We start from the raw sequence: 23,463 nt of genomic DNA, 5'->3' as shown, positions 1-23,463 counted from the left end.
TCGGGGTCTCAAAAGACTTTTTTTCCACACATCCTTTTCCAGGAAGCTATTAGAGGATATGCTCCATAAAAACAAGGGAGTAAATAAAATAAAAAAATGAGATGGCATGGAAACCAGAATAAGAGGGAGGCAAAACCACAACAACAACAACAAAAAACCTGAGGTGAAGAAGGAGAACCCAGACCCGTGAAACAGCTCTATTCCTGGTATACAGAAGGCAACCAACCCACAGTGACATGTCAGAAGGCTCCAGACAGGCTTCTCCAAGAAGACAAAACTGACAGGATACTCAATGTATTTAGGTGTATTAACAGGAGTTCTGACAGTGCTACCCAAAGTATGGTCAGTCCACTGCTGCTACCCATGAACTGTTCTAGAAATGTATTTTTATTATATTTGGTAAAAGTATCTGCAGCAGATTAGAAAAAATTTTTTTTAAAGCTGGTTATCACAAGTACTTTGAGAAGCACTAATTTAGACAATGGGTTGAATCAGAAATAAATACACAGAAAATTATTTAAAAAGACAATTATTTACTTGAGAGAAAACAAAATTGTGCAGGAAAGAAAAAGTAATTATCATTTTCTACATGGTTAAGCTCTGAATAACGTAGAGAGTCATAAACACTAAATATTGATGTAACTAAAATTACGATAAATTATCCTGGGAGGTGGGAAGTATGTGTGGTAAGGATGGGGAAAGGTAAGTCAAATCCTCGTCTTCCATAGTGGGAAGTCAATAGATAAAGCCGAAAAGAGAAAAATGAACAAGTAGCAACACAGCCATGTTTTTATTGGTATAAAAGGTAATTTTTTAAGCCTGCTTAAAAATGTAAAAGTGATTCTCTGTAGGGAGGTTTTTAAAGAAAAGCAGTGGCCCCTTGCTCCTATTTCTCCTTCCTCTCCCCCGCATCTAATCAGTCACTAAATCTCCCCTGTAACTCTGCCCTAAGTAGCTCTGATATGGTCTCCATTCACACATCCAGGCCTCTGACCTTGACAGCCTCCCTAACCTGAGAGGTTGGCAAGCAAAGTATATAAGGAATTCAGAATCCATGAGAAGGAAAAGATATTAATTTAATCCAATCAAGTGGTGAGAAATTAGCCGCTAGCACAGGTGGTCAGAGTTGAAGGAAGTTAAGACAGGTCCTGGGCAATGGTGAAAGACGCCCAAGAGAAGTGGAAGGCACTGAGTTGCAATAAATCCCAGTGAAAGGTATGGGCTTGGAAGTCATCACCCACAATAAAAGACAGAACCTGCCTCAGACAAAGGGCTCAGCATATTCCCTGGTGGCACGGGTAGAATCATCCAGGAGGTATGTAGTACCAGGACCCAGGTCTCGGTCTCAAATATAATTGGTAAGTAAAATACTGTGGTCCTAAATTTTTCACCAAGTGCCTGAGGTGGCAAAACTGCTCCTCTTTCTTGGGTAACTGGTTCTACAAACTGAGATGGTTAAAAAAAAAAAAAACACCTTACACCTGTAATGTAATACTGCTAATTAGAGGACTAAGTTTTGCAATCTTTAGGATACTCTGTGTATCATTATAATGTAAAACGCAGTGGTTAACATGGCATATTGGTGAACCTGTGGTTTATTTCAGATTTGGTAGTTTTTAAAAGTGTATTAAAATTTGATCAGGTTGATAAAGGTTTGGGGAATGTTCAAAAGATATACAAATATCAAATTGTTATGTTGTACATCCAAAATTAATATAATGTTATACATCAATTATACCTCAATTTTTTAAAAAAAGAATATGGTTTGCAACATTTAAGATTTTATTATATTTGCAAAAAAAAAAATGCTTCAATATCTAGGAAGTTGTTGCCTGTTAGGGTTATAAGTCTTCCCAAGTATTTGAAGTGCTTGGGGGAAAGTCAGATATAGTAAATAAATCTCTAAATGTGGTATGATGTGTCTAAGATCATTTAATTGTCTAATTGTATAATTAGGGATCATTGTCGAGGGGAATTTAATACACATTAATGAAAGTGATTGCTCTTACCTTCAACTCTGATTTAAATACCAGCCACTGTAACTAGTTGTCCTTGATGATCATGAGAGACTGACTGTACAGGCAGTGGCCAGGCCACATACAAAAATAGAGCTCTGACCCACCACTTGCAGCTGCCTGCCCAGGAACCAGCCCTTATCTACAGTAACCAGGCCAGGAAGCCAGCCTGCTGCATGTCAGACCGACTGGAGGCCTGGCTGCTATCTCTAGTAATAGCCCAGGAGGCAACAATAACTTCTGTAACAATGGACCCAAAATGGCCAGGACTTGATGAGCCACTGACAGCTTTTCTAAATCTTGTCCCCCCTTCCAAAGTAGGACCAACTAGAACAAGCCAAATACGCTCCTTTAATAATCAATCACCCTGGGCGCCCGGCTTCCAGTTAGTCTGCGAACAGCTTCCTCATGCCCACTGTCACCGCTCAGGGCACACTGAAGCCTCCCCCTTTCCCATAGTAAAGCCTTCCCACTCCTCCGCTTGCCTGTGAGTCTTCGCCAAAACCAAGTGATGGTGGCTGACTCCCTAGTACAGCAAGGGCTGAGTAAACAGTCTTTGCTCCTTCGCATTTGGTTGATCTTCATTTATTTCCACTATAAAATGCTCCCTTGGATATTAAGAATCCAAACTGACCCTTGTGTTGGTCTCTTCGATTCATCTTCCCTGATGCAGCCAGACCGCCTTTCATGTTCCCCTCCCCCTCCTTTGAATTCACTGGAAACTCCTCCACACGTTATCAGGGTCTCTCCCAACTTTCCCCGGCCAACCTCTGCCACCGCCTCTCCCCATTCTATGCCTTCCTCTCTGAACTCTGGCTCTGCCACACGTTCAGTTCCTTATCCTAGACCCCTGCCCACCGCATTGCCTGATTAACTCCTCCTTGTCCTTCGTGTCTCAGCTCAGACCTCAGTTCTGCTCCTGCCCTGTGCTCCACCCCATCAGCACCTACTCACTGTTATCATTTCTTCTTCTTCTCTTTTGCCCCTTGACTGTAAGCTCCACATGAGGCACAACCCCACCTGCCTTGCTCACAGTATCCCCAGCCACTAGCTCAGTGCCTGGCACCTGATCGGCACCGAAAAATGAGCTCATCCGTGGGAAGCCAGCTTCTCCAGATGGCCCTCAGCCAGGAACATGAAGTAATTGTTTTAATGAACTGTACTAATGCAAGGATTTTTATAAGCGCAAAAATCCACGCTGTTTCCAAAGTGGGAAACATATATAGCTACTGCAATTCATGGAACATTTTCTGAGTGCCCCCGAAAACCAGTCCCTGAACCAGGTGCCAAGGATGGGAAGGAAATAAGACATGCCTCCAGCTGTCAGTGACTCTGCTGGATGCTGGAGATACACAGATGATAAAGATGTGCTCCCTGCCAGCAAGCGGCACGGCAACAATAGTAGTAATAGACATGAAAACAAATGATCACAACATACAGAGTAAGGCGGCTCAAATCACAGAAATGTGTACGAGGTTTAGGAGCAGCACACATGGGATGCCCACACAAATCACACTCCTCTACCTTCCTCTCTGCACCTATTTCCCTGAAGTGTTTGTAAACCAAATCATTTGAAATGCCTCCAAGGTACCTTTCTGTTGAAAGAAAGCTGTAATGAGTCTTTTTAAAATCAAGCCCTAATTTAATTCTTTTGTAAATTTTGACACTTAAATAGTGTACTCTTTTTTCAAAAAGTAGGTCACAATTGTATTACATCCTAAGGAGCCAAAATGACCATGTGTGGGGGAACATGGTAAACTTTAAGAGAAGGAATTTTCGCTTGGGAGCTTCCCTGGCTGCATTTAAAAATATACCATTAGCCTGGCCAGTGTTGCTCAATGGCTGAGCGTCGACCTATGAACAGGAGGTCACAGTTCGATTCCCAGTCAGGGCACATGCCTGGGTTGCAGGCTCAATCCAGAGTGCGGGGCATGCAGGAGGCAGCCGATCCATGATTCTCTCTCATCATTGAGGTTTCTGTCTCTCTCTCCCTCTTCCTTCCTCTCTGAAATCAATAAAAATATATATTTTTTTTAAAAATACACCATTAGAAGAGGCTATAGAAGGAGGGAAGAGGCAAGCTCAGTCTGAAGGCTCAGGGCCTTGCCTGCCCTCTTCGTGCCAGCTCTGGCCCTGACTGGTTCAGTGACCTAGAGCAAAGCATGTGCCACTCCTGGCTGCCTCCGTCCCTCCCGGGTGCCTGTGAGAGAGCTGTCAACCACACCGTGTTCCCAGCACAGGGAGTTCTCCCATTACACCTCCAGAGAACTATTCAAACCCAAAATCTGTTTTCAGAGGGAGCCAGTGACCCTTCCTACGGTCTTAAGGACCAGTGACCAGGAAGCTAATGGTCTCAGACTCCAGCCTTCTAGCATTTTAGGGTTCCCTGGGACATCTCACGGGCGGGGGAGAGTACAACTAGAGACGAGTTACCCTTGAGATGTAAGCCCCTGGAGCCAGACACCAGCACAGAAGCTCTGCCCTCCTCCAGATGGGACTGGGCAAAGTGAGGAGAGCAGTTCCTGGCTTGATACAGTGCCTTACGGAGCACACGCTTCCTTCTACTGGCATGCGGAGCCCAAGAAATGGTGCAACAGTAACACCCTTCTCAGACGTGCAATAAATGCAGGGACTCATGGGGAACCTGTGGTTCTGTGTGTGTAACTACATTGCACACACAGTGCCTGCCACAGAAGAGGCTGTCTTAGTCTGTTCAGGCTGCTATAACGTACTACAGACTGAGTGGCTTAAGCAACAAACATTTATTTCTCACAGTTCTGGAGGCTGGGAAGCCCGAGATCAAGGCACCAGCTGATTCACTGTCTGGTGGGAACCTGCTTCTGGTTCATAGACAGCTATTTTCTCAGAGTCCTCAAATGGCAAGAGGGGGTAGAAAGCCCACTGGGGTCTCTTTTCGAAGGACGCTCTTTTATAATCCCACTAGAGGCCCGGTGCATGAAATTCGTGCACGGGGTGGGGGGTGTCCCTCAGCCAATCCTCTAGCTCTCCAATCTGGGACCCCTCGAGGGATGTCCAACTGCCCGTTTAGGCCTGATCCCACCGGGCAGTCGGACATCCCTCTCACAATCCAGGACTGCTGGCTCCCAACTGCTCACCTGCCTTCCTGATTGTCCCTAACCGCTTCTGCCTGCCAGCCTGATCACCCCCTAACCACTCCCTGCCAGCCTGATTGATACCTAACTGCTCCCCTGCCAGCCTGTTTGCCCCTAACTGCCCTCCCCTGCAGGCCTGGTCCCCCCCAACTGCTCTCCCCTGCAGGCCTGGGTCCTCCCCCCAACTGCCCTTCCCTGCAGGCCCAGTCACCCACAACTGCCCTCCCCTGCTGGCCTGATCGCCCCCAACTGCCCTCCCTTGCAGGCCTGGTACCTCCCCTGCTGGCCTGATCGCCCACAACTGCCCTCCTGCTGGCCTGATTGCCCACAACTGCCCTCCCTTGCAGGCCTGGTCCCTCCCAACTGCCCTCCCCTGCTGGCCAGCTTGTGGCAGCCATCTTGTGTCGACATGGGGGCAGCCATCTTTGACCACATGGGGACAGCCATCTTGTGTGTTGGAGTGATGGTCAATTTGCATATTACTCTCTTATTAGATAGGATACTGAGGGCTGCACCCTAGTACCTAATGACCTAACTGCCTCCCAAAGGCCCCACCTCCTACAACCATCCCCTTGGAGGTTAGGTTTCCATATATGAATTGGGTGGGTGGGGGGACACAGACATTCAATCTATAGCAGAATTGCTCAATAAATGGTGGCTATTAATACTCCATACTCGTCACCGAATATTCTGGCTCTCCACCTTCTAAGCACAAGGTAAGATTATACTTCCTAATCCTCAGCAGTTGGGCAGAAACACATGACCAGTTCTGGCCAACGAGGCAAGAGCAGAAATGCTGTGTGTCACTGTTAGGCCAAGTGTTTAGTGGCTGAGAGGAGACCCCAGTGCTCCCTCTGCCACAGCCACAGCAAAGTCCCATGGGCCTGAGTCTCAGGGAGAATAATGGTGATACCGAGCAGAGTCCCAGTCCACATACAGGGACGTGTAGGAGAAGGAAGGAAAAGACCTGGTCTTAAGTCACAGATATTTTAGGGTTATTTGCCTGCTCCCTATTTATTCTACTAACATTAGTATAAAGGGAGCAAAAAAGAAACTAATGAAAAATACAAAATCAAATGTCACTTAATATTCTCTCTTCTGCCTTTCAGATGATATTAGCTGCTTTGTATACAGATTTCCTACCATGTGCCAGGAGCTGTACTGGTATCTTAACACACTGAGCACCAGTAGTTTTATTGCTAGTTTTACCCAGTGGCCAGGTAAGTTTCTATTGAACGAGTACAAAAAAACATTTTACAAAGTACCATACTTTAAAAAGATATTAGCTTGTAAGAACATGCAATAAATAACTTCAAAATGCAATGGGTATTTAATTTTAAGGCGTGCCTTTAATATTTATGTAAAACACTGTGTAATATGAAAACAGGAGAATGCTCATGATCTACCCACAATGTGTTAATATACATAATGTCTGTTTCCTTCCCCCCCTGGTGTCCTAGACCCTACTAGTCACCCCCATCCATACCCCACCTTGCTCCACCCCAGACTGCTGCTACCCTTTGTCCCCAATGGGGACCAGGGCATGAGTGTGGCAATTATCAGGTTGGCACAGTTGTGCTGCACTGTTTCTGGGTGGGGAACAGAGGTGACTGTCCCTATCCCAAATTGGCAGTGCCACAGCTGGTGACTTAGCACGAGCAAGCTTCTCTCTCAACCCATTCAGGTCCCTAGCACCTCCAAGTCAGAAGCTGCCCCACTCACTGTGGGTGATGAGGAGATCTGGGCACAGAGGTTGGAAGAAAGGGAACCTGGAAGTCAGTGAATCTGTTAGCAGTGAAACAGCACCAAATTGTAATCAGTGACTGAACTTTGGTTCAGCAACCTGGGTACTTGTATTGTGGCTAAGAAAGAATTCAAAGCCAAGACTCAAATACAAAAAAAAGTTTATTTAGAAAGTCACAGAGGTAGAAGAAGTAGCTGTGGGAGAAGTGAGCCAGCTGGGTTGTGTGGGCTCAGGAAACAAGTTACAGAGGCAAAAGAAGGGCCCTTGGAGCTTAGGAGAAAGAAGGCAAAGAGACACACCTAAAGGACTTTTAAGGTCAGGATTTTAGGGGAGGTCCCAGGGGAAGACCTCAATAGAACATTCATCAGCTTTCCAGGTGTGTCCTTTCAAGGTCATGGTCTCCACAGATTGGTCAGTGCCAGGCAAGAGGTCATTAGTCATCAAAGCTGGTCCTAATGCCCTGCTTGGCCTTGTTGCTTTTCTGGGCCTGAGGCTGAAACACAACTGAAGCCTGGGTGTTATCTCTAGGGCTTAATGCTTAAGGGAGTGTTCCTGCAAAGGCTTGTATGGGAGTCTTATGAAGCTATTCTCTAGCCCCCTTGTTCCTCCTTCAAGGGGGTCTACATGACCAGCAATATGCTATGGGAGAAAAGGTTACCTTGTGGGGGAGGTCTCACCCTACAATTGTCTGTTGCCAGGCACCTGGGGCTTTCCAACCTGGTGACATTCGGTACCTGGCCCACTGTCCTTGTTCTGCTCAGGCTTATCTAACTGCCTACTACTGATCCTGTGAGCAAATGAGTCACAGAGGAGGACCTCTCAGCCCCCATGAGTGCCTATGAGGATTTGCACTCCTCCATATGTGTTCCTGTGGTTGAGTGAGTATGGAATTAAATAAGGCATTTCTAAAATGCTATCACAGGTCAAGGGAGAGGCCACGGAAGTAAGGAAAAAGTGTTTTGTCTTAGTATCTTTTTTTAAAAATGCTTTTGTTGATTTTTAGAGAGAGAGGATGGGAGAGGGATAGAGAGATAGAAACATCTGTGAGAGAAACATCATCAATCAACTACCTACTGCACACCCCCTACTGGGGATGGAGCCTACAACCTGGGCATGTGCCTCAACAGGGGTCAAACCAGTGACCTCTTGGTTCATGGGTCAATGATCAACCACTGAGTTATATCTGCTGGGCATAACTTAGCATTTTTAACAACACTTTTCCTGCTGTTTGAGCAAGCAACCATATTTTCATTTTTCACTGAACCCAGCAAATTATGTAGCCCATCCTGCATACCCAAACCACCACAAATTTCAACAGCCAAAAATTACCTCTAGCCCTGGCCAGTGTGGCTCAATTGTAAGAGCATCAGCCCCATGCACCAAAGGGTCTCGGGTTGGATTCCAAGTCAAGGGCAGGTACCTAGGTTGCAGGTTGGTTTCTGGCCCCAGTGGGCAACAAATCCATGTGTCTCTCTCACATAAATCTCTCTCTCTCTCTCTCTGTCTCTCTCTCTCTCCCTCTTTCCCTTCCTTCCTCCCCTCCAGTCTCTCTAAAAGTCAATGGAAAAAATTTCTTTGGGTGAGAATTAACAAAATAAAAAAATTACATCTGATCTTCCTATGCTTATTAACCAGGCCTAAAGGGTTGATTCAGATTAGGACTCTTCATATGCTAATTAGCCACCCCAGGGTGTCAAAGGGAATTAATCTGTTGGTACTCACATTCTTTTCAAAACCAAACCAATACAATACAAGGAAGGAAGCACAGAGGGTCTTGAGAGTAAAGATGTACAGGGAAGTCTTATTTCCTTCTGGGCTGCCAGAAATACCACAGGCTGGGTGGCTTAACAAGATTTATCCCTCGTAGTTCTAGAGGCTGGGAAGTTCAAGATCAAAACGCAAGGCTTATTCCACGTCCAGGGAGGACTGGGTTTCTGGTTCATAGACAGCTGTCTTGCACCCACACATAGTGGAAGGGGGTGGAGGTGAGGGACCTCTCTCAGGCCTCTTTTATAATACACTAACCCCATTACTGAGGGCTCCCCTCTCATGACCTAATCACCTCCCAAAGGCCCCACCTCCTATTACTATTACCTTGCAGATTAGGATTTCAACACATAAATTTTTTGGGGGGGTCAAAACTAATGGTCTATAGCAGGGGTGCTACTTTCACTAAGGTGGTCAGTGAAAACCTCTCTGAATTATAGACACAGTGAGGTGCCCAGGCCAGAGAGATTGAACTTTCTTGCAAAAATATTTTTCTGCAAAACACACTGCCCCCTATTTCACTCCTTATTTTGCAGAAATGATTCCGGTTTTGTAGAAGCACACGGGTATGTTTGTAAAGCTGGAAAAAGGTTTGAAAGGACGCACCTCCAATAAGGCATGATTATGTGGGGGGTGGCGAGATTTACTTCATAGTTTTTAAACTTTTTCATTGTTTACATTTTTCATAATGACAGCAGTAAAGTCCAGTGGCCTTGGAGCCCACCTGGATTCTGAGAAGACTCGACTCTTGTATAAATGAAGTAGCAAGGAGCAGGCTAAGAGCCAGGCATGGACACTGTATAATTTGGGTCAATTACTTTGTCTATACTTTAATTTCCTCTTACATAAAATGAGGATGATATAAAGGCCTACTTTATTGAGTGTATGTGAAGATTAAATGAGCTAATCCATATAAAAGACTTAAAACCATGCCTATACATGGTAAGCACCCATAAATGTCCGTGATTATTATTTGTGGTAAGGCATGTAGGAATCCATGGTTCAGAGGAAGTCCCTGGGAAGGGGTGGGATATCCTGGGTCCTCCGAGAGGAAAAAACCATGAACATCATTTTTGAGATTCAAAGTCATAGGCACCTATTTAGGCCTGGAGTGGCCATAACCAGAGCTGTGGGCTGGGAGAGATAGTGAGATTACCATCAGCTTGACCCTGAGGGTCCACAGAACCAGGCCCAGGACTGGTTCTTGAACCATAAGCAGCATGGGTCTCAAACAAGGCCGTTCTGCCCTGCCCTGGCTCTCGTGGAGATGGACATTTCACCTCCAGGAGCTCAATCATCTCACTAGAGGGCTGTAACCTGACCACCTGCTGCTGGCCTGCAGTGCCCACAGCTGAGTGGACCACTGGCAAGGGAGAAGGGAGGCTTCCTCCTTCCCCCAAACCCCAAGGAAGCCAGCAAGACCAGAGATAGCAACTTGCCCCTCAGCCTGCACCAGGCCCTGCAATAGGCAGGGGGCTGCCCAGGCCCACAGGACTCCCTGTTTCCTGCCGTGACACCAGAGGCAATGTGTACGGACCCCCTGGGCTCTTGGACTTATCAGAAGAAAGGGGCCTTGGGGAGAGGAGTACAGGCTTCCTCCCAACATAGGACTGTGGGGATGGGACACGAGTGTATTCATTTGTATCATTACCTTGGGTCACTTTGGGGGCCTCAAACTGTAAAGCAGAAGGCCCCAATTTCACAAGTCAAAGCACGACTATCTTACCTCAGGCTTTTCAGAGCTAGAACACACGGCTTCAGATCATGAATATTTCCCCAATTTCATAAGTCAATTCCACATCATGTCTATTCATTCCTTCTTTTCTCCCCAGACAATCTGATCCATGATTGCCTTCTCACTATTATACGCTCACACCAACACACACACACACACACACACACACACACACACACACACACACACACATTGACTGTGAAGAGACACTTTAAAGACGTAGCTGGCTTATAAAGAGGGGGAAATGCATTCAACACCCATCTCCTGGGACGCAGAGGCAGGCGCCAGATGTGCTGTGGAGCTGCGGTGCCAGTTCTCTCTGCCCCACAAAGTGCCACACACAAGTCTTTAATCAGGAGGCCTCATCATCCACGAGGAGGTCCGTGCCTTTCTGGGCACCTGTGGTTACGGAACCTCTCTGTTCCGCAATGAATGCCTTTCCGTGGAGGGAAGTGACGCCTTGCAGGGGGCTTGCCTGCCAGCAGCAGGGAGGAAGCCCTGTGTGCTTGCAGGCTGTCTCCTCCCAGCACTCACACGTGGGGGCGGGGCTTCAAGAGGACCACAGTCTAGTGACCCACTCCCTCCCACTGGCCAGCACTGAGGGCTCTGACTCATGGGGCAATCTCTGCATCCCAGGACCAGGCATGGTACTGGCAAAGGGATGTAACCGTGAGCAGTGACATCACCTTCTTTCCCCTCATCAAACTTACAGAGTCTAGTTGGATCACAGACAGTTAAAATGAGGCACTTCGGGAGCTTGTAGGACCCTCTTTCCACAGTACAACACTGTCACTGGATGGCGGCTGCCCCTGGCCATTAGGCAGCACATATTCATGCCAGTGGGATGGGAGCAGAAGGGATGCAGGATGCCTCCATGTCAGGACAATAAGGGACAGATGTGCCTGTCAGCTACTGTCCCCCTCCTGCCCTGGAGGATGGCAGAGCCACAATATGGAAAGAGTTTGGGCCTTGGTCACCCTGGAGAGAAAAGTCTAACAGTCAGAGCAACTGCACTAGATGCTTAGCTGAGGGAGAAGGAAGATTCTGTTGCATTAGCCACTAAAATGCTGGGATCTGTCTCAGCAGCTGGCATTTTCCTGACTAACCCAGTGCTACCATTGGAGACAGCAAAGGGTGCTGTGGAGTCCCCAGCAGAGGCACCTCTAGGACCAGTGCCCGGAGGGATTAATTTCTGGGCTATACCCTAAAATACAGGGTGGACACAAGTGGGTTTATGTTGTGAATATGTGAAACACAGAGTTTATTCTTGTTTTATTATTTATTAATTACTGTATTATTTTCTGTATGAACAACTGTAAACCTACTTTTGTCCTGTCCCACATAAGTAGGCGTAGGCCAGCCTAATGGATAAAGGGTAAAAATAGTTTTCCAAGAAGATGGAAAAGCAGGTGTCTGGGCCTGGGGAAAGAAAGAGAATATGGAAGTTCAAGGAACTGAAGAGTGTGGACCACTGAGAGCAGTAGAGAGGAGGGGAGGGGAGGGGAAGGGAGGGGAGGGAAGAAAAAGAAGAAGGGAGCGGAGGGCTGGGAGGGCAGAAGGAGAAGAGGGGAGGGGAGGGCTATAGAGATCAGCTGAGCATCTGGTTAGCCATACTACAAGCCTGCAGCTTTACCCTGAAGGGCCCGGGGAAGCTATGGATGGGTTTTCACCAGGGTGACATAATGAGATTTATGTTTTAGAAAGATCACAGCAACTGTAGTGTGGAGAATGAATTGGAGTATTCTTGGAAAGACACATGTTCATTATTTCCCCTTTCTGCCAAAAGTGTACTAGGACGATGTGCTGGGGAAATGTGAGTGGCCCACTGCTGGGGCCTGGAGAGGTTCCCACACCCCACTGAGGCCTCGGGAGTTTTGAGAGGCAGGTGCTGCGCTGCAGGAGGACGGCATTGGCGATCTTTGTTTACAACGGATCAGGAAGCCAGATGAACACCAGGGGCCTCACAAGCGGCCTGCACGTGGGAGGAAGCCTGAATGAAGACATCACTGATGGCTCAGGGCCCCAGCCAACCGGGCTCTTAGGCACCACTCTGGGTCCTCAGCTCACAGAGGGGAATTTGCTCTGCCCACTGACTCACCAGACCTGGCACCATTGAAGGCAATAGGGTAAACTGCATGTGCTGGGCGAGGACTGTCCCCACCCGGGAAAAACCTGAGACCCAAGAGCACCACGACTCTGCCCCCCCACACCCCCACCCCTTGTAACACATCACACAGGCCACACACCTTACTTCCTCCCAGCACCTCTGCTGGGCCTGAAGGGTTCTCCTTTGAGAGCTCCAAACACAAAAAGATAGCCAGAAGCTCGATCCCAGGCCCTGAGCTCTCTGAAAATGCCTTCAGCTGCTCACCCTTTCACTAAAGCTCCAGGAAGGACACACACACATTTAACTTTTGCAGAGATCAGCTGAGAAGAAAGTGTTTATAGAGGATTGCTCACCCATCCGTTCCTCTAGACCAGTGGTCGGCAAACTCATTAGTCAACAGAGCCAAATATCAACAGTACAACGATTAAAATTTCTTTTGAGAGCCAAATTTTTTAAACTTAAACTATATAGGTAGGTACATTGTTATTAACTTAATTAGGGTACTCCTAAGCTGGCCTTGGCTAAAACTCAAGGGGCCAAAGAGCCGCATGTGGCTCGCGAGCCGCAGTTTGCCGACCACTGTTCTAGACAACCTAAGCCTTGGTCAAACCAGCAATGCATAGAGAACCTAATATACATCCCTGTGATCATCTGTCGAGGGTTTTTGCTGGATTCTGCTGGTGTTTGGTGTGGCAGGCCCATACTGAAGGATGCGACAAGACTCAGCCCCGAGGAGTCTGTTCTTTTCTTCCAGGAAGGTGCTACTGAGGACTCTGCTCTCCCAATTACAGGGGTCCTCTTTACGGGAGAAATTTCTCTCTGGGAAGTTCCAGGAATTATTGTGCTATTTCTAATCAACTGACCTGTGACTCATGAGACTGATTATTTTCTCCCCTTTGAGCTGATTGCTAGACAGCCAGGGACAAATTTGGGGTCCACTCCTGATAAGGCTCAGAGCCTCGGGGAGCACATTTTGTACTCCCAGTTTCTTATTTTTTCTCACCTTTATTTTCCATTGGCCCTAATTTCCTCACTTTGCTCATCTTTGTTTTACCTTGTTGTATTGCATATGTTTTTGCAACCCACATTAAATCCTTTTTGTGGGAGTGAAAATAAATAAACAGAATTATTAGCTAACTTTTGTCATCATTATTGTAAAGCAGCTACTAATGATTAAAATATAATGCTCTTGAGCAGAATCTGGCTTCTGGTAACTAGGGTAGAAAGAAGGGAGGAGAATAATGACAGGTGGCACAGGTTAACATTAACAGAACAGAGCTTTGAAAGTCTAGTTCTGTTCAATGCAGAATGTTAGCACATAGAAAAGGATGCTTATCTGTAGAAATTTGATAAAAGATCCATGATTGTTAAAATAAGTCAAGTTGGGTATCTACCATTGGTGATCTTGGAGGCTGTTCATTGAGCAGTCTTCAACAGTTTTCTATTTTGAGCCAAATTCTTATCTTTTTCTATATGTCCCAGCTGCTGGTTATTCTAAACTAGAGGCCCGGTACACGGGATTCATGCACTGGTGGGAGGTGTGGCCTGTGGGAATCAGCCTGGAGTGGGAGCACAGCTCATTCTGCTCAGCCAAGTGGTGCTCCCACTGTGGGAGCACACTGACCATCAGGGGGCAGCTCCTGTGTTGAGCATCTGCCCCGCTGGTGGTAAGTGCACATCATAGCGACTGATCGAGTGGTTGTTCTGGTTGTTCCGCCATTCGGTTGCTGGGCTTTTATTAAATAGGATAACAACTTGGTTGTATTTTATATTCTTTGAGAATCTTTTCAATGAACTGAAATATAAATGTGTATATTTCTCATATATGTTCTCATCAATTTATATATTTATTTATAGACTTTACAGTCATACATTAACGCAAAGATAGTTTTGTAATTCATAATTTGTAAAGACTATGTATTTTGAAATACATAGTCTTCCTTAGAAACTAGGAACTTTGCTATTCACCTTGGCTACACCCTACCTAGATTCAAGATAGAGAGGTTGCACACAGTATCCACAATCCTAATTTCTTTTTTCCCCTAATCAAATAAAGCATCACACACAAAAGCCATTTTCTGGCATATCACCCCCAACCCTCAGCTGTTCCAAAAGCATCCATAAATCACTCCTCTGAATATTTGTTAAATTTTAGCCATAAACTCTTAGTTCTTCCAAGGTCATGTGAATTTCTGATAAAATTGATGCTTTCTGTTTTCTTCTTCTCCTATTACTCTGCACAAGTTTCTCAACAGATTGACAAACATATTTATGAATAGAATGGAAAATATGAATCTTTATATTTTCCCAGAAAATGTACTTTTACAGCTTTCTGTCTTTCCTCCGGGAATGTTTGAGGCTATTTGGGAGGATACTGACAAGAAGATAATGTAATTCTATAGTTTCCATGCATAGTCTTCCAGGAAATGCCAACCTCTTGCCTCTATCCTTCTAGAGAAGTCGTGGGACATGTATTAATTTCTTACTGCTGCTATAACAAATTACCACAAACTTAGTGGCTTGAAACAATACAAGTTTATCATCTTACAGTGCTAGAGATGAGAAGTCTGACATAGGTTTCAATGGGCTGCATTCCTTAGAGGCTCTAGGGGAGAATCCATTTCCTTGCCTTTTGCCAGTCTCTAGAGCCCACTCACAGTCTTTGGCTTATGGCCCCTTCCTCCATCTTCAAAGCCAGCAAATCAGCCCAAGTCTTGCTCATGCTGCCATCTCTCTGACCTCCTCTTCCACCTCCCTTTCCTACTTTAAAGGACCCATGTAATTATATTGCTCATTTTCCCTGAGCATCTCCCATGTATACATGAGCTATACATGTTAGTTAATAAACATGTTTGTTTTTCTCTTATTAATTTGTCTTTTGTTTACAGGGGTCCCAGCCAAGAACTCAGAAGGGTAGAGGGAAAATTAACCCTACAACTATCCTAACAAAATATTGCCTACCTTGTTTAGTACATGGCCCACATCTGAACTAGAAGTATCCTCCTCAATAGCACCACCAAAAGAAGGAAAATAATAGCAGTATCATTTAAGGACACTATTGGCAGGACACTCAAGCTGGAGTTTCTCTGACACACTTCCCGAGCTGTCAGATTCTACTCTTAAAATATTTATGAAAGTCCACTGCAATATGGTAAGGAACAAATATTAATCTTCATATTCTTATATTAATAAATTGAGCTTTGGAACTCCCTATAAAATATTCTTTGCTTATAAACAGAATATTGATGATGAACTTAGTCATAATTGATAATCATAACTGATGATGAACCAAAGATTCAGGGAAAAACCTTTCGGTTAGGTGGCTTACTATAAAGTGCTGACAAATGTCAAGCAACCCGAGATTTTAAAACATTGACAATAGTCTGTGCTTGGGATCTAGAAAACAATTCCATATTAAAGTGGAGTTAAAATTTTTATTTTTATTTTTTTACTGCTTGGCTAACAACCATTAGAATGGTTGGTGCTCTGGGCACAGTGGTATGTACACAATAAGAATCTTAAAAATATTTGTTGAATGATAAAATGATCTTCATGACCTTATACCGAGAACAAGTCTATTATTGCAAAGGAACCACCCCAAAATAAAAAATTTGCCCTACTGCATGCCTCCAGCACTGGCCATGAGAACACCAAAGTACTGATACTGAGCCAATAGTCCATTCGATTACAACCCAAACTTCTGCTCAAAGCAACATGCCTCTTCCTGTTGGCTTAGGCTTAAATGGTCGGAACAACCATATGGAATATTAATTTCACATGCAAATGAGGCATTAGTAATCATTGAATAGTGTGAGCAGTGAGCCATTAATTATTTAGCAAACACAAGATTAAGAGACAGTTTATTAGATCAAAAGTCCTGTTGTAAGGTATTTTACTTCAATAAAAACTTCTCTAATTTTCTAAATAAAAGAGAATGAATTAGTCAGTTATGACATGACCTTCACTGCCTGAGGAACTGAGCTGTCCTGGAAACTGCAAATCAGGGTGCCTGCTTCAAGCCTCAGGCTGCCAGGGCACCTCAGGGGGCAACAAACAAGAGAGAAGGAGCTGGCGGCTCTTGCAGAAGGACACAGACAGCATCGTGAGAACGCTCACAAACACCTGCTGGGCCACACCTATCCCTGAGCATGTCTCAAGTTCATGAATAGGCAGGGCATCCACATTCACACAAACAGGCCAATCAGAAGCCTGGCCAGGGGTGAGGACTAAGGTGACACACTAAAGTGGGGCCCCACAGGGACAGGAATAGGACCCTAGAGCTGGTAAGGAAACAAGCATCTAAAAATGGAACCCATATTGCCCTAGTTCAGTGGTTGGCAAACTCATTAGTCAACAGAGCCAAATATCAACAGCACAACGATTGAAATTTCTTTTGAGAGCCAAATTTTTAAACTTAAACTTCTTCTAATGACACTTCTTCAAAACAGACTCGCCCAGGCCGTGGTATTTTGTGGAAGAGCCACACTCAAGGGGCCAAAGAGCCGCATGTGAATCGCGAGCTGCAGTTTGCCGACCACTGCCCTCGTTCATTTTGCTCAGTAGATAGAGCATTGGGTCTGCAGGTTCAATTCTGGTCAAAGGCACATACCTCAGTTGCAGGCTTCATCCCTGGCCTGGGTTGGGGTGCATGCAGGAGGCAACCAATCAATATGTCTCTCTCATGTCTCACATTGATGATTTCTCTGTCTCCCTCTCTCCCTTCCACTCTCTCTAAAAATCAATGGAAAAATATCCTTGGGTGATGATTAACACAAAAAAAAATTTAAAAATTAGAAATGGAACCCATATTTTACCATCTTCTCTGTGCATTTCATGTGTTGATTTAATACTGTTTTGTTTTGTCATGATTTCCCAGTATGACCAGCAACAGCAGCCTCCACCTGGCCATGCATGATGACCATGAGTCGACTCTGCCTGGCTTTCATCACTTCTGCCCTGACCTGGCTGTTTGTGTAGCTTGACCTTTTTTCTTCCCACAAGCTGCTGAAGCTAATGCATTAAGGAACTAGCAAAATTCACACGAACACTGCAAGTCAGAGTCATTCTTTTTTTGAGAAGGCAACACATTTCAAAAACATCACTCGTAATTATGAAGCTATTATAAAAACGTTTTAAGAATGTGGAAGTACATTAAATCTACTCAAGAGAATAGGCACATGACACGGCTTAATATCATCTCTTGGAATAAACTTAATGTGTCAAAAGTTGCTTCATTAAAAAAAATTTAAATGTTCTAAAATGGTGTAAGGCATTTAAAAATTAAATGTCTATATTCAGGAAAAGAGCAGATACTGTTCAGGGCCGCCTTAGTGACTAATACAAATTGTCACATAAGTACTTGAGCCTCCATGAGAAAGGAGAAAAAAAAAGAACAAAATATGCTTTTTCATACAGATGCAGCACATAAGCTGTAATGACCAAGTATGATTTCTTATGTGATTTTGTCTACCTCCAATTCCATATATCAAATTGCTTTCTATGCTACATGGGTAGGAAGCTTATACAAATAAAATGAAGCCTAGAAAAAATTGGAATTTCATTCTGGATCTCTCTAAAACATTAGTAACAATAGTGGCGTCCGTTTATGAATCCTGACGAGGTTTTCTATATATTACTACATTTAACCCTCTAAATAAGCTTTCAAAGCAAGGATGATTATTATCCCTAAATTATAAATGAGGAAATCTCCTTTCTTCCAGAGGTTCACCCAAAAATCCCACAATTTTAACAAAAACTGTCTGTTAATATCCGCACACAGAATTACCTAGGTCTGGGCTCTGTGGTGTCCACTCGAAATGGTAGACAGAAAGCTGCAGACTTGGCTCAGTCCTAAACTGAATTTGTTTGGGTTCTCCTGGAACTCGGAACAACTCAATCCCATTGTGAAATCTCATCTGTGGGCATTCAGACACACAAATTATTTCATCTTCTCAAAGATGAATAAATATCATTGTAACAATTCAAATTTTCCCATCCAAAACTATTGGCAGTTTAGCATGTATCTATCTAGACTGTTTTTGACATCCTTTTGTTTTTTTACAAAATTGGGTTTGTACTATACATCATGTTGTGAAACATGGTTCTTGCACTTTATCACATATCTGTGTAAATCAACCTTATTCTTTTCAGTGATTGCCTAGAATTCCACTGAATGAATGAACTCTTCTCATCTATTTAACCAGTTTCTTACTGCTCAACATTCAAATTGCCTATAGTTTTTTGCTGTTATAAACGTGCTGCAGTAAACATCCTTGCATACGTCCATGAGCAGTTCTGTGTGTAGATACCAAGCAGTGTTACTGCAGAAAACTGCTGCTGGTTTAAAGAGTTAGGAACTTAAACATCTGATAGACATTGTCAAAGTGCTCTTCAAAACCAGCGGTCGCCAACTGGTGGTCCGTGAGTCCAAACGACGTTAAGCAGCGTCTTCTTCTCTGCCCGTGTTCCTGTCCCGCTTTGGGGGGATGGTGTTTAGAGGACGTCTCCCAGCCTTTGCCCTTCTTCTCTGTCCTCTTCACTTTTCCTGGTCTACTCTCCACTTCTGTCTACATCTATCTCACCATCCTTTTACTGCCCTGTTTAACGGACTATAACATGACGTAAAAGCATATATTAAATCTTAACGTATTATCAAAGAAGTGTTCTGTTTCCTCTTGTTAAATAAATAATTGGGTAGTTTTATTTTTTCATATGTCTCCCTAAAAAAATAGTGACAAAGCATAACAAAATTACTTTAATGTGGCCCTTGATCCCAATGACCCATGGCCAGGGAAAATGCCCCTCCTGCACCCCCTACACACAACCCTGGTGTGCAAAATGTCAAAATTCATCCATACAGAAAGTTTCAAGTTCAGTATCAAATATTATTTCTGGTACATGATGCTAGAACATGCAGATATCTAACTTTCCGGGTTTTAATTAGATATTCAGTGTTAGTAGTTAGAATAAGATACAGACAATCATGACCACAGAAAGCCCTTGCAAGAATTCGTTTTTTCCAACGAATCTTTTGAATAGCAGGACAATGATGAGGGAGAATCTGCTTGGCTTTCATTTCTGCATAACCAACCTCTCCAAGGACACCTGTCTCATATACTTATCTCCCTTTAGGAGTCAGTAAACTGACCCTGGGCAAACACACAGAGGGAAGGTCAAGGACTTAGAAAACCAGGGAAAACAAATCTTGGGGACTTTCAGTTTATGTGTCCAGAAAGAAAAACACAATTTGATTTTCCACTCCTAAGATAAACAATATAGAGAGGAATACAAAGAGTTAACTTTGATGGGGAAACAGAAAAAAAACATCTATGTGGTGTGTAAGGCAAACAGCAAAGTGAAAGGATAAATTCTAATAAATAGAAAAGATGAGATTTCCCTTGAAAGACATATACAAGGTGGGGCAAGTATAGGTTTACAATTGTTCATATGGAAAATACTACAATAATTAATACATAACACAAGAATAAACTATGTTTTACATACTCACAGCTACAAACCTACTTGTGCCCTCTCCTCCCCTTCCCCGCTAGAATAAGAGAGGGAGAAATTACATGTGCATGTGTGTTAGGGGAGGGAGGCTGTTTATGTTCATTGAAAAAGTCTAAAAGGATATGCACCCAAATGCTAACATTGGTTATCTCTGGAGGTTGGGATTACAGGCAGTTTTTTTCATTCTGCTGGTCTGGACTTCCTAATGTTTCTTCAGTAAACACAAATAACGCGTGCAAAGCGAAAAATATAAATGTTTGTAAAAGACTCAAGACATTTGAAAGTTTTGCAAAATATATCTAAGGGCTCTGTCAAACTCCAAATACCTGACATTTGACTTGGTAAATTTTGTTAGATCCCAAATTCCCACACTTGAACAAGTGAAAGTCTGTTCACAGAGTTGTCGCAATGAAATAGAAAACGCCCAGAAATACTAATTAAAGATAGTTAAACAATTTGGTGGAAGACATTAAACAATTCAATATTTACATATAAGGGTTAGTAAGAAATGGCATTTACTATCAAGGACTTGTTTCCAAAATATTTCAGGAGCTTAGAAAAGTGAACACTTTCAAAGGGATTCAAACCAACAGGTAGTCCAAACGAAATTTCTTCACCAACAGCCCTGGATAGGTTACGTAAGCCATAGCTACTGGCTTGCCTTGCCAAAGAAAGGACAAACTTATTCAGATGCCAAGGAATGTTCAGAGCTTGCACCTTAAATCTACTGCAACTTCATGGTGACACATTGCAGCATTAAGTATAATAGCAAAAGCCTGGAAACAACTCAAACGATCATCATCAAGACACTGCCTGAATAAACCGTGGTGTCTACACAGTGGAGTGAGTGCCATGCCACGGAAACTAAAGAAAGGCACAATCAACAGGATGTATTGTTACCTCTTAGTGAGAAAGGGGAAGGGAAGAAATAGAAAATATACTTGTTTGCTTATATTAAAAAAAAGGGGGGGGGATAATCCAAAAACTAAAAAAAAAATTTAATGATTACCTATAGAGGGAAGGAGACAAGGTAGAGAGAATGGGGATATCAGATGTGTAGTTTTGACTCTGGAACCCTACTTAAATATTACCTACTTAAATATTAAATTTAAAATATATATTTATTGCGTCTTGATTGAAGTTTAATTTGGCTAACAACATCTTTCATTTCTACTGAGTTGGAACTTCATAAATAGAAATAATAAATCTTTCTAGTTTCATTATCCCTTAAAATGAATGTTTGCCTATTCGACCTGGAAAGCCAAATTTTATGTTTTCCATACATTTTTCTTTTTCTTTCCTACCAGCTGTTCTGTGCTACAGATAGACAATTTCAGGTTGGAAAAGAAATAAGTTGGGTTTGGTTTTATTTTTAATTATTATTATAAAAATGACCTTTTCAGAATAGTGTTAGGTTCACAGCAAAATTGGGTGGAAGGTAGGAAGAATTCCCACATAGCCCTCAAATACACATAGCCTCCCCCATTACCAACATCCTCCATAAGGGATACACTCATGTAGGTTGATGAACCCACACAGACACATCATTATTACCCAAAACCCACAGGTTCACTCCTGGTGCTGTACATTCTGTGGGTTTGGACTAATTAACAATAACATGGACCTATTTTTATAGTATCATACACAGTATTTTCACTGCCCTAAAGGCCTATTCATCTTAGCCTCCCCGCTCTCCCCACCAGCCCCTGACAACCACTGATGGTTCTGCTATCTCCGTAGTTCTGCCTTTTCTAGAAAGTCATCTATACTTGGAATCACACAGCATGTATGAGGCCTTTTCAGATTGGCTTCTTTTACTTAGTAAAATGCATTTAAGGTTCCCCGTGTCTTTTCAAGTGGTTTTTAATATGTCAGTATCGCCCATAAAAGAAAAACTTTTCTTATTCTTTCAGACCTTTGTCCTTTCAAAATAATCATAGAGGCCAGCGACAAACACGAGGCCGAGACGTCGAAGGTGTAGGGAAGCTTCACATGGCAGTTACTATGTAAACCAGAGCCACTTGCTGCCGCTTCTCTCCTCGGCCGGGGCTGCGGGCCCTGGGTCCTGCTGACACACAGCCGGCGGCTGCCATCACCTACCAGGCATGGCCCAGCCTCCGCCGCGGCTCAACTGCGGGCTCGCAGGCCTAAGTGCCCGTGACGCTGACCACCGCCTGGACGCCGCCTCTGCCGCTAGCTAGCACCGAGACCCCAAGGCAGGTCGTGCCCATCCCGAGGTGGGTGTGCTCCTTCCCCTGCCCGCACACCGCCTGCCCGCACACCGCCTGTCCGCACACCGCCTGCCGGCACAGCACCAGCCCGCACAGCACCAGCCCGCACACCGCCTTCACGCACAGCACCAGCCCGCACACCGCCTGCCCGCACAGCGCCTGCCCGCACAGCACCAGCCTGCACGCCACCGGCCCGCACACCGCCTGCCCGCACAGCACCAGCCCGCACACCGCCTGCCCGCACATCACCAGCCCGCACAGCACCAGCCCGCACACCGCCTGCCTGCACAGCACCAGCCCGCACGCCGCCTGCCCGCACACCGCCTGCCCGCACACCGCCAGCCCGCACACCGCCTGCCCGCACAGCACCAGCCCGCACACCGCCAGCCCGCACACCGCCTGCCCGCACACCGCCTGCCCGCACACCGCCTGCCCGCACACCGCCTGCCCGCACAGCACCAGCCTGCACACCGCCTGCCCGCACACCGCCAGCCCGCACACCGCCTGCCCGCACGCCGCCTGTCCGCACAGCACCAGCCTGCACACCGCCTGCCCGCACGCCGCCTGCCCGCACAGCACCAGCCTGCACACCGCCTGCCCGCACACCGCCTGCCCGCACAGCACCAGCCCGCAGACCGCCTGCCCGCACAGCACCAGCCCGCACAGCACCAGCCCGCACACCGCCTGCCCGCACGCCGCCTGCCTGCACACCACCAGCCCGCACACCGCCTGCCCGCACAGCATCAGCCTGCACACCGCCTGCCCGCACACCGCCTGCCCGCACACCGCCTGCCCGCACAGCACCAGCCCGCACAGCACCAGCCCGCACAGCACCAGCCCGCACACCGCCTGCCCGCACAGCACCAGCCCGCACAGCACCAGCCCGCACAGCACCAGCCCGCACACCGCCTGCCTGCACGCGGCCTGCGGGCACCTCTGCACCTCCCGCCTGGCGCGCACCTAGTATCACTTCGAAGTGTACGGGCAGGCGCGCTGGCTCTATGGCTTCATCCGCTTCCTGCTCCACTTCAGCCGCAGCCTCCTCACAGCCGGCCGCGCTGGTGCAGCTCCTACCTGGGCGTGCGTCCTGCGGCGCGTCCAGCTCAAGCTGTGGGTGCTGCTGCTGCTGCTGCCGCCGCTGCTGGGCCAAGGGCGCGGGGACTTCCGGGTCTACGGCATCCACGTGACCCGCTGCTGGTGGGCGGCCTGGGCTGGCGCTTCGTGGTCTTCGTGTGCAAGTGA

At 45.6% G+C, this 23,463-nt stretch overlaps 1 pseudogene; it reads left to right on the top strand.

Annotated features, from left to right (window-relative positions):
* Window positions 1-692: 692 nt before the first annotated feature.
* On the top strand, window positions 693-23,463 carry LOC129147172 (transmembrane protein 250-like; annotated as a pseudogene).

The sequence above is a fragment of the Eptesicus fuscus genome, chromosome 18, assembly GCF_027574615.1.
Source record: "Eptesicus fuscus isolate TK198812 chromosome 18, DD_ASM_mEF_20220401, whole genome shotgun sequence".
In the NCBI taxonomy this organism is placed as follows: domain Eukaryota; kingdom Metazoa; phylum Chordata; class Mammalia; order Chiroptera; family Vespertilionidae; genus Eptesicus; species Eptesicus fuscus.
The sequence above is the reverse complement of the archived record's forward strand: the minus strand, read 5'-3'. Positions and strand labels throughout refer to the sequence as shown.